We start from the raw sequence: 13,009 nt of genomic DNA, 5'->3' as shown, positions 1-13,009 counted from the left end.
CAATACCACGCCAAGCCACTGGAAGAGCCCCGAGGGAGCCTTCTTCCCCAACTCCGGCCGCCTCGACCCGCCACGGGACCCAGCTCGATTCGCTCCCGTGCGTGCACCCCTACCCCTCAGCTCTTGCCAGTAGCTTTCTAGTGCATCCACTCTCCTGACCCGTGCTTCAATTTGGAGTTTGCAGCACCCACCGGAGTTCTCCACCATCGCCCGAACCACCGTCCGCCGGAGAAAGTGTCGCCGTCGACGTGGTGCTCTCCGACGGCCAAGTCCACCACCCACCGACGCGGAAGAACACACTGAACCTCTTGGTACCCTCCGATCTCCCTGCCTCGCCGTGGTTCAACGCCGGCGACCACCGCCGCCTTCGGGCGCCGGCGAAGTTTTAAACCTGACGTGTGGGACCCCCCGTCAGCCTCTCTTCTGTTTCCCCTCGAACCATTTTCTGATGGCGCCTTCGGGCAAATGCGTTTCCCTTTGGGCTGGCGCATTTCTTTCCGAACCGTTTTCTGTTTTCTCAGTTAAGTCCCTGGTTCTTTTCTGTTTCATCACAGATTAGTCCCTGGACTAAAACCCTTATATCTTTTTAATAAAAGATGATTTTTGATTGATTCTTTTTCTGTCAGTCTTATATTTTGTCTAGTTTTTTATAGTATTTATTTGGAATATTTTGGAACAATTTTTATGCACGCGATGATTTTCACGTTAGTGTACGGTTTCGCTATACCGTAGGTTCCGGAGGAGGTGACGGAGCCGCGAACTTCGCCGAGCTAGACTCCGACTTCTCCGAACCAGGCAAGCATGTTTGAACCTTTGATATGATAGGTGTTTTGCATGTTTGCTTGAATGGTTGTGCATGGCATATGAGCATCGGTGAGTATCTCGTTGCATGCAAGGCAACTATCCGTGTGTTCCGAAGTTACCGTGATCTTTGATGAGAGATGACCTGATCATGTGGTGACATGAAAGGTAGTGAGGTGGTATTGTTGTAGCATGCCAGCCTTACGTCATCCGTTAAACTCCGACGTTAACGTGGACTGAGTCACGTTACCGTTCTTCCCCTTTCGTGCTGCCACATGTTTTCTGCAAAGAATACGGTTTAGTAAGTTGTTAACCTCTTTCCTTGTACACACCAAATAGAGGGGCCGGGATGAGGGTTCCATGGCCCTGGATTAAAGCCAGTCATCCGGTCAGGGGGCATGGGTGTTTCCGGTTGGGACCGAGAGGGGGGCACCCCTTAGAGCGCGCGTATATAAATTTGATCCCATGCTACGCGAGGTTGTAGCCTCCCCGTCTCAAGGTTTTTCTTGAACGTTGCCGAGGGTGATTCCTGGCATCGGAATGTTGAATGGGTGTGTACTGGTTAGATGTGTTTCTCCTAAAACACCGTAAACGGAACTAGTCCCTTGTGACTACTGAAATCCGTTGGCTGTGGTTAAAGTACAAACTCTGCAGAGTCAAATCCTTCCGAGTCATCGTGTCCATGATCAAGGACCATGGCCAGTATATCCATATCTATGTCAGTCCTCGTGGTAAATCCCCGGTGAACAAGCTTAAGTGGTATACCCGTTTGAATTGTTATTCCTGTGGATGGACTAACCTTTATTTTATCTCGTACTTGAATATTCCCGTGAAATGAATTAAATTCATGAGCTACTGAATTATTAAGTTGTGAAATATAAGCCCTTTATGTGATGTCGCTCAGACGTCCGACTGTGGCACTCTTGTTATTTACTTTTGATATAAGCCCTTTATGTGATGTCGCTCAGACGTCCGACTGTGGCACTCTTGTCATTTACTTTCAATATAAGCCCTTTATGTGATGTCGCTCAGACGTCCGACTGTGGCATGTCCGTTATTTACTTTTGATATAAGCCCTTTATGTGATGTCGCTCAGACGTCCGACTGTGGCACTCTTGTCATTTACTTTCAATATAAGCCCTTTATGTGATGTCGCTTCAGACGTCCGACTGTGGCACGCACTGTCTTTTATTTTCCATTATAAGCCCTTTATGTGGTGTCGCCTTGACGCCCGACTGCGGCATTGTTATTTCTTTTATATCCTTTCGAGGAGTCATTCAGACACTCGATTGGCCCTCAGTATTACTTTGGGATTTCGGGAGGACTACCGCCCGACTTCCCTTTTATTTTCCATGCATTGCTATCTCATTGTCTGAGTGCGCTTATTAATCTGTTCATATGCATCATGTTTACATTTGTTATATCTTATGTCCGAACTGTCTTGCGAGTACTTTCATAGTACTCACCTGGCTTGTTGATTTGGCCAGATGTTGACGAAGGCGATCTCATGGATGAAGAGTTTGATAGTGAGTCCGACGCCTAGAGGAATCCCAGTCAGTCCCGTGCGATCCTGGATATTGGTCACTTGTATTATATACGCTTCCGCCACCCACAATAAGTATCCTCGAGCCTCACTCCGACGCTCGAAGAGTTGTTAGATTCAGGAGTCATGTCACCCACTTCACTGTGATATATCCACCACCGTTGTTTATTGTGAGTCAGTAGTTATGCCACCCTATCCGCCTTTATGTATTATTGGCGTGCTTGTAATAAATTGTTGAGCAGTCTCCGCTCAACCTTGTATTATATTTAGTACTCCTGGTTTTTCTTCTGTGATCAAGAATTGTCTACCAGTGAGAAGGAATTCTTCTCTACTGGTCCGTAAAAGGGATCGGTTTCTCAATAAATATTTTTATTGAAAACCGGTCGTGACAAGCTTGGTATCAGAGCCAGGCTGACTGTAGGAAGCCACTAGGTGCGATCGCTAATCGGTTATTAGCGTCTTTGGTGCTTTTTCAGCATTTTGCAAATGTAGCTATTTTCTGTTGGTCATCATAAATTTATGATTTGACTACTCAGAATTTTTGCCTACTTTTGTAGATGGCTGGCAACGACTGCGAGACTCGGGTGTTCACTAACGTGCCCGAGGGGTTTGTCAAACTCCTCGTCTCCATCACCAAGCTCGCGATCGGGCCAGCGACTCGTCCGGAGTTCACGCTTTACCAGCACAAGCTCAGCGACGACGTGTCTATGCACCAAGCCGTGGTGCAATTCAAGGGAGGACGTTCTGCGTCACGCCACTTCCGTTTTGTGGGAAGGGCCATGCCTACGGAGAGGCATGCCATGCAGATGGCCGCCCGTGAGGCGATAGCTCGCCTTCGGGATATCCTTCCTATGATGAAGACTCGTCGCTACCGCTACCTCCCATGCCATGTGCCATATACTTGTCACTATGCATTCGCCTGCCATAGGGGAGAGCGGGATGAAGCTATCGAGATGCTTGTCGAGTATCTCAAAGCTCTGGAGGAATCTTTCGACAACCTCGTGGACGATCTTGTGGCTGCCCGCATGGACTTAGTTCGGGGCGGTCCTGCCAGCAGGAAGGAGCTTCTCCACATGGCACCGCCACTGACTTTCGTCTCGTCCTCAGCATCTTATTCACCGGCCATTTTGGCCACTGCTCGCCGTCTGCCTACCACTGAGGAGTTCGACCGAGTCATCGCTCCTACTCCAGTCAGAGCTGCACCGCCTGCCGCACCCGCACTGCCGCCTGTCGCACCCGCGCCATCACCTCAGCGCAGTGCTACGCGCCTGGAGCCTACTAGGGAGGAGGTGGAGGTTGAGTCTCCTGCACCGCTGGGTCTTACCCTCGGCAAGGGGAAGGACATCTTCACCATCTCCGACTGAGTGCGCTTAGTAGCTGCGCGTTGTGCCTGCATGTATGTTATGTTTTATGTACTTAAGTTTGTAGTAGTTGTGTGCGCTGCATTCCGGAGGAGTGTGCTAGTCTAAATAACATGTCAGGAATGTGTACGCACATCCTGAGTGATGTATCATATGTTTGCGTATCGGGTGTAAGATATGTGCTAAGCAGTCCTTCTCCGTGCGAAATCGTTTATGTTCTTGAAAAATCTTGAGGTCTTTTAAATTTTTGCCTTTGCAAGATTTTCCTTGTGCCACACAGTTCTTCTCATGAGTTTTGCAAAATAATACCCCAGAGTGGAAAATGTCTCGTCCGTGGACTCGTTCCATGCCCAATCAACCAGAAGAAGTTTATGGAACACAGACCAGCAACAACTTCACTCAGGGGCAGTCTAGTCAACAGGACAGCGAAGCAGCCTTATCTCAAGTATGCCGCCTTTTCGAACAAAGCCAACAGCAGCACCAAGATATGATGAATCACGTCATCAATATGGGAAACCACCGTGAGCCATACCAACCACACTCCAAGTTGTCTGAACTGCAGAAGACGCGCCCTTCAACGTTTGCTCACACTGATAGGCCACTTGAAGCCGATGATTGGCTTCGTGACATCGAAAGAAAGTTGATTATTGCTCAATGTTCTGATCAGGAGAAGGTGCTCTATGCACCTCACTACCTCACTGGAGCAGCTGCAGCATGCTGGGAAAACTTCCTACACATGCATCCCAGTGAACACAACATCACCTGGGAAGAGTTTAAGGAAGGCTTTCGTGGGGCACACATCCCCAGGAGCATCATAAAAATCAAGAAGAGAGAATCTGATGACCTCAAGCAAAGAGGCATGTTAGTGACAGAATACAACGGACAGTTTACCCAGCTATCTCGTTATGCCTACGATGAACATATGACTGAGAACAAAAGGATGGAAAAATTTCTGGACGGCCTGGCGCCAGCATTAAGATGCCAACTGGTCGTACACACTTTCCCAGATTTCAAAACTCTGGTTGACAAGGCCATTACCTTGGAGAATGAGCGCCGCAGTCTGGAGGATATTCGTAAGCGAAAGAGGGACAAGACGACTCTTGCTCGCAACAATCGAAGCAAGACTGAGGTTCCGAGGAATGAAGCGAGAAAATCCACGACGACTGCTATAAGGCCAACCAGACAGTTTCATTCAAGGGACAAGGACTTCACGTACCGTCCAGGGGTCACTTGCTATGCTTGTGGTGAAGAAGGGCACTATGCCAAACAGTGCCCAAAACCAAGGAACTCGGCCCCCAAGCCGAACAATGGTGGGAACAATCCAGCCCCCAAGCGCAACAATTTCAATCCCAACAACAATCACAGGAAGGGTCACCTGAACCATGTGACCAGGGAAGAAGCGCAGAATGCCCCAGACATCGTGCTCGGTACGTTCCCTATCAACACAGTACCTGCCACGGTTTTGTTTGATTCTGGAGCTTCTCACTCGTTCGTTTCGAAGAGTTTTGTTTTACAACATGGTTTTCCGATACTTCCCTTGGAAAATCTATGATCATCAAGTCCCCCGGAATAAGCAGATCGCTCAGAGTTACTGCCAAGGAGTGATCATTGAGTTCGAAGGACTAAAGTTTCAGGCTAATCTCATCGTGTTGGAAAATAAAGGACTGGATGTTATCCTAGGGATGGACTGGTTGACCACCAACAAGGGATTTATTGATTGTTTCAATCGGACTGTGATTCTCACTCATCATCACGGCAAGAAAATAAAGGTTACAGCTCAAGAGAGACCACGGTCACGTCAGCCAAAGTTGAACAAAGTGGATATTTCAGAACTGAGAAAGGTTCCAGTGGTGTGCGAGTTTCCAGACGTATTTCCTGAAGAACTACCAGGCATGCCACCAGACCGAGAGATAGAGTTCAGCATTGAACTAGCACCAGGCACCACTCCCAACTATAAGAAACCTTATAGAATGGCACCCTCAGAGTTGGTAGAATTGAAGAAGCAAATAAAGGAGTTACTAGACAAAGGATTTATTTGAGCCAGCTCCTCACCATGGGGTTCGCCAGTATTATTCGCCAAGAAAAAGGATGGGACACTGAGACTGTGTATAGACTATCGAGCTCTCAATATGGTCACCATCAAAAACAAATATCCGATGCCACGGATAATGATTTGTTTGACCAGCTCGCACAAGCCAAGGTGTTCTCAAAAATTGATTTGAGATCGGGATATCATCAATTGAAAGTACGGACAGAAGATATCCCTAAGACAGCATTCACCTCCAGATACGGATTATATGAGTTCACAGTAATGCCGTTTGGACTGACGAACGCCCCCGCATACTTCGTCCACCTCATGAACAAAGTGTTTATGAAATTCATGGACAAATTTGTTGTGGTGTTCATTGACGATATTCTGGTATACTCAAGGACGCCAGAAGAACATGCTGAACATCTCAGAATTGTTTTGGGAGAATTAAGGAAACATCAATTGTACGCCAAATTTAGCAAGAGTGAATTTTGGCTAAGACAAGTTGGTTTTCTAGGCCATATATTAACCCAAGAAGGCGTGGCCGTAGACCCAGAAAAGGTTAAAGCCATACTTGACTGGAAACCACCAGCCAACATGACAGATGTGTGGAGTTTCCTAGGAATGGCCGGATATTACAGAAGATTTATTGAAGGATTCTCCACTGTGGCAAAACCAATGACCCAGTTGCTCAAGAAAGACAAGAAATTTGTATGGACGGAAGCGTGCGAGAAAAGCTTCCAAGAACTCAAGAAGAAACTAACAACAACACCAGTTTTGATCGTGCCAGACATACACAAGAGTTTTGGAGTGTATTGTGACGCATTCCGGAAGGGCCTCGGGTGCGTGCTAGTGCAGGATGGCAAAGTTGTCGCGTATGCTTCCAGGCAACTACGAAAGCATGAGGAAAATTATCCAACTCATGACTTGGAGCTAGCAGCGGTCATCCATGCACTCAAGGAATGGAGGCACTTTCTGTTGGGAAATCGTTGTGAAATATATACGGACCATAAGAGCCTTAAGTATATTTTCACACAACCAGAGCTGAATTTACGACAATGACGCTGGTTGGAATTGGTCAAGGACTATGATGTCGGCATTCACTACCATCCAGGGAAAGCAAATGTAGTGGCAGATGCTCTTAGTCGGAACCCCAGCCCGGGCAACGACAGTCCACAGAACTTGAGGCCTGAGTTTCAGCAGGAGTTCGCTAGACTCAACATGGTGTTAGTTTCTGAGGGCAACGTATCAAATCTGGAGATACATCCCACCCTAATGGAACAAATTAAGAAGGCTCAGCAGGGACATCCCAGCATCGAAGGTATAAAGAGAAAAATGAGCCTTGGCAAGGCTTCAGAGTTCGTCACAGACAATGAAGGAATATTATGGTACGGGGACAGACTTTGCGTACCAAACATTGAGGAACTCAAGCAACAAATCCTAACCGAAAGCCACACCGCTCCATACTCGATCCACCCTGGAGGAACCAAAATGTACAAAGACATTCAGGAAAGATTTTGGTGGCACGGTATGAAAAGGGATATAGCCGCATTCATTGCTTGTTGCGATTCATGTCAGCGCATTAAAGCCGAGCATCAGAAGCCAGCAGGGCTGTTACAGCCAAACCGGATACCTGAGTGGAAATGGGATGAAATTGGAATGGACTTCATTGTTGGACTACCTCGATCTCAACGCGGAAATGACGCCATATGGGTCATCACAGATAGGCTTACCAAGGTAGCACATTTCATTCCCGTGAAGACGACCTACTCCACTCAAAGACTTGCCAAGCTTTACCTCTCCCGTATAGTTTGTCTACATGGAGTCCCAAAGACTATAATATCCGACCGAGGCACTCAATTTGTCTCTAAATTCTGGGATCACTTACAACAAGCTCTGGGCACTCAACTAGCATTCAGTACAGCGTACCACCCTCAGACTGATGGACAAACGGAACGCGTGAACCAAATCCTAGAGGACATGCTGAGAGCCTGTGTGCTCACCTATGGATCCAGTTGGGAAGAAAGTTTGCCGTATGCCGAGTTTGCTTACAACAACAGTTACCAGGCCAGCTTACAAATGGCACCTTTTGAAGCATTGTACGAACGGAGGTGTCGTACCCCACTAAATTGGTCAGAGACAGGTGGCAGTCGTATCTTCGGCCCAGACATGCTCAAGGAAGCCGAGGAGAAAGTTAAACAGATCAGGGACAGACTCAAGACAGCTCAGAGCCGACAGAAGAGTTATTACGATCGAAAACATTGTGAGGTCAGCTTCGAACCCGGTGAATATGTATACCTACGAGTGTCTCCTATGAGGGGCCTGCAACGATTCAAAATTAAAGGGAAGCTAGCCCCAAGATTTATTGGACCTTTTTGTATAGTTGCACAAAGAGGCACAGTAGCCTACCAGCTAGACCTACCCAAGGAGCTGTCAGACGTCCATGACGTGTTCCACGTCTCACAATTGAGGAAATGTGTAAGCAACCCGGAGAAGCATGTATCTCATGAGAGCATTGATGTGCAACCAGATCTCACCTACAGGGAACGGCCAGTAAAGATTTTGGAAGAGTCTGAAAGGAGGACCCGTCAGAAAACAACTAAATTCTTCAAGGTCCAGTGGAGCAATCACACCGAGGATGAAGCTACATGGGAAAGGGAAGATTTTCTTCAGGCAGAGTACCCACAGCTATTTGAGGATCAACTAGAATCTCGGGGACGAGATTTTTCCTAAGGGGGTAGGTGTTGTGACACCCAAAAAATTTATTTGGCTTTTTCAAACTTTTATTTGATTTGAGGGGTGTTATTTAAAATTTTCTTCTAAAGAACTCTTCCTCTCAAAAACTTTCTTTTATGAAAAATGTTTTGTTTGGATTCACCCAAGACTTGATTTTGATCTTGGAGGTTTTTCCATCTTATGTGGACTCAAAACCATATGCTTTTCACTTGGGAGATTTCCTTTGAAATATCTTTTAAAATAGCCCTATGGCTTTTGGAGTGATCTTCTCCCCCTTTTCTAAATCTCTTCTTGCCATGACATGAGTGGAAATCCCCCCATAAGCCTTTCCCCATCTTTGTGCCAAGTTATACTTCAAATCCAGCAAGTTGAGCCTCCCCATATTCTTCCTTCCATTTATTTCTTCTCAAAAATAATTTCTGCCTTCTATTTTGACCCTTGGAGGTTTTCAAAGGAACTACCATTTCTACTTTGAGTTTGGCATCCAAACAAATTTCCCTGGCTAGTCCTTAGAGCCCTCAACCAAGATCCATGAAGATCCACTGGTCTCCAGTTCAAATATTTCAAATTGTACTTGCTGCAAGTTTGGACCATATTTGCCAAATTTGATGAAATTCATTTGAATTCTCCTCCTAAAAATCTGAGAAAATTCAGGCAGCCTCTGGGTGCATTGAGAGGTCACCTCACCAAGTCCCAGCTCCAGAAAAAATTTCTTCATGCCAAATCATTTCGTCGAACACCTGATGGACACTGTTGCTGTCAATGTTCAGAGTTCAGTTAAACAGTTTCAGTAAAACCACTGTCGTTTTCTTCAGAGCCCGTTGTCGATCTCGCCAGTACCCCGGTGGCGCCTTGCTCCCTGTTCCCTCCTTCTTATCCCTGCGCCGCACGATCGCCTGGAGGTTTGCGGGCGTCGGCGACGAGCAGGAGGAGGTGCGCCACCCGTGAGCGACGGCAGCAGCGGCTTTGCGGCTGCCAGAGAGAGGCGCAGCGGTGGACGGCGCTGTCCAGCGCCGCCCAAGCCACCTGAGGCCGCTGCGTGGCCATCCACTCACCCGTGCACGCTGCCATCCTTCGTCGTGAACTGCTAGGCGCGGAGCACGCTCTCTGCCGCCGCCGTGCCCGTACGGCCGCCCCGTCGAGGATCGGCGCATTACGCCTTGCCCGACCGAGATTTAGCGGTGGAACGGCACCAGTGATCTTCCCTAATTGTGCCTAGCCCCCTAAACCCCCTGCGCAACCTCTGCCTCGCCGTAATCGCTCGCCGGAGAAATCCCGTTCACGGCCACCCCCTCGGGTCTCCTATAAAAGGAGGCCCCGAGCTCGAACTCGAACCCACACCACCTCTGCACACCCCCAATACCACGCCAAGCCACTGGAAGAGCCCCGAGGGAGCCTTCTTCCCCAACTCCGGCCGCCTCGACCCGCCACGGGACCCAGCTTGATTCGCTCCCGTGCGTGCACCTACCCCTCAGCTCTTGCCAGTAGCTTTCTAGTGCATCCACTCTCCTGACCCGCGCTTCAATTTGGAGTTTGCAGCACCCACCGGAGTTCTCCACCATCGCCCGAACCACCGTCCGCCGGAGAAAGTGTCGCCGTCGACGTGGTGCTCTCCGACGGCCAAGTCCACCACCCACCGACGCGGAAGAACACACTGAACCTCTTGGTACCCTCCGATCTCCCTGCCTCGCCGTGGTTCAACACCGGCGACCACCGCCGCCTTCGGGCGCCGGCAAAGTTTTAAACCTGACGTGTGGGACCCCCCGTCAGCCTCTCTTCTGTTTCCCTCTCGAACCGTTTTCTGATGGCGCCTTCGGGCAAAATGCATCTTCCCTTTGGGCTGGCGCATTTCTTTCCGAATCGTTTTCTGTTTTCTCAGTTAAGTCCCTGGTTCTTTTCTGTTTCATCACAGATTAGTCCCTGGACTAAAACCCTTATATCTTTTTAATAAAAGATGATTTTTGATTGATTCTTTTTCTGTCAGGCTTATATTTTTGTCTAGTTTTTTATAGTATTTATTTGGAATATTTTTGGAACAATTTTTATGCACGCGATGATTTTCACGTTAGTGTACGGTTTCGCTATACCGTAGGTTCCGGAGGAGGTGACGGAGCCGCGAACTTCGCCGAGCTAGACTCCGACTTCTCCGAACCAGGCAAGCATGTTTGAACCTTTGATATGATAGGTGTTTTGCATGTTTGTTTGAATGGTTGTGCATGGCATATGAGCATCGGTGAGTATCTCGTTGCATGCAAGGCAACTATCCGTGTGTTCCGAAGTTACCGTGATCTTTGATGAGAGATGACCTGATCATGTGGTGACATGAAAGGTAGTGAGGTGGTATTGTTGTAGCAAGCCAGCCTTACATCATCGGTTAAACTCCGACGTTAACGTGGACTGAGTCACGTTACCGTTCTTCCCCTTTCGTGCTGCCACATGTTTTCTGCAAAGAATACGGTTTAGTAAGTTGTTAACCTCTTTCCTTGTACACACCAAATAGAGGGACCGGGATGAGGGTTCCATGGCCCTGGATTAAAGCCAGTCATCCGGTCAGGGGGCATGGGTGTTTCCGGTTGGGACCGAGAGGGGGGCACCCCTTAGAGCGCGCGTATATAAATTTGATCCCATGCTACGCGAGGTTGTAGCCTCCCCGTCTCAAGGTTTTTCTTGAACGTTGCCGAGGGTGATTCCTGGCATCGGAATGTTGAATGGGTGTGTGCTGGTTAGATGTGTTTCTCCTAAAACACCGTAAACGGAACTAGTCCTTGTGACTACTGAAATCCGTTGGCTGTGGTTAAAGTACAAACTCTGCAGAGTCAAATCCTTCCGAGTCATCGTGTCCATGATCAAGGACCATGGCCAGTATATCCATATCTATGTCAGTCCTCGTGGTAAATCCCCGGTGAACAAGCTAAGTGGTATACCCGTTTGAATTGTTATTCCTGTGGATGGACTAACCTTTATTTTACCTCGTACTTGAATATTCCCGTGAAATGAATTAAATTCATGAGCTACTGAATTATTAAGTTGTGAAATATAAGCCCTTTATGTGATGTCGCTCAGACGTCCGACTGTGGCACTCTTGTTATTTACTTTTGATATAAGCCCTTTATGTGATGTCGCTCAGACGTCCGACTGTGGCACTCTTGTTATTTACTTTCAATATAAGCCCTTTAAGTGATGTCGCTCAGACGTCCGACTGTGGCATGTCCGTTATTTACTTTTGATATAAGCCCTTTTATGTGATGTCGCTCAGACGTCCGACTGTGGCACTCTTGTCATTTACTTTCAATATAAGCCCTTTATGTGATGTCGCTTCAGACGTCCGACTGTGGCACGCACTGTCTTTTATTTTCCATTATAAGCCCTTTATGTGGTGTCGCCTTGACGCCCGACTGCGGCATTGTTATTTCTTTTATATCCTTTCGAGGAGTCATTCAGACACTCGATTGGCCCTCGGTATTACTTTGGGATTTCGGGAGGACTACCGCCCGGCTTCCCTTTTATTTTCCATGCATTGCTATCTCATTGTCTGAGTGCGCTTATTAATCTGTTCATATGCATCATGTTTACATTTATTATATCTTATGTCTGAACTGTCTTGCAAGTACTTTCATAGTACTCACCTGGCTTGTTGATTTGGCCAGATGTTGACGAAGGCGATCTCATGGATGAAGAGTTCGATAGTGAGTCCGACGCCTAGAGGAATCCCAGTCAGTCCCGTGCGATCCTGGATATTGGTCACTTGTATTATATTCGCTTCCGCCACCCACCATGAGTATCCTCGAGCCTCACTCCGACGCTCGAAGAGTTGTTAGATTCAGGAGTCATGTCACCCACTCCACTGTGGTATACCCACCACCGTTGTTTCTTTACGAGTCAGTAGTATGCCACCCTATCCGCCTTTATGTATTATTGGCGTGCTTGTAATAAATTGTTGAGCCGTCTCCGCTCAACCTTGTATTATATTTAGTACTCCTGGTTTTTTTCTTCTGTGATCAAGACATTGTCTACCAGTGAGGAGGAATTCTTCTCTACTGGTCCGTAATAGGGATCGGTTTCTCAATAAATATTTTTATTGAAAAGCCGGTCGTGACAGTCTCTCCTCTGACGGGTCAGGGGCGCGGTAAGACATGACGTCCTTCTTGGGCAGGTAACCCATTTTCACAAAGTCTGCTAAGGTTTCGTCAGTGACGTTGGACCTCATCCAGTTGCATGTGATGGGTGCTTTGGGAGCTTTGGGAGGCATGGTGAAAGTTGGAAGCCTATGATAAAAGGAAATGTCCGGTTTAATTATAAGCCGGAGGAAATTTACAGTTCAATGTTTAAAGTGGCGGCTTATGAAAGGGGCCTAATGACATATAGCTAAATGCATCGGGTTATCTAAGCCGCTGGTGGTATTGAGAGTAATTCAATTGTCTACAACTTTATCATAAATGAGCCAGAAAATTTTACAGCGCGTGGCTTCTTTGAGCCGGATATGTAAGCCGCCATGACTCAACAGATGCAGTTTTTACTAAGTGTGGTGAAAACAGGTTT

The sequence above is a fragment of the Triticum aestivum genome, chromosome 7D (genome assembly GCF_018294505.1).
Source record: "Triticum aestivum cultivar Chinese Spring chromosome 7D, IWGSC CS RefSeq v2.1, whole genome shotgun sequence".
In the NCBI taxonomy this organism is placed as follows: domain Eukaryota; kingdom Viridiplantae; phylum Streptophyta; class Magnoliopsida; order Poales; family Poaceae; genus Triticum; species Triticum aestivum.
Note: the sequence above shows the minus strand (reverse complement) of the source record.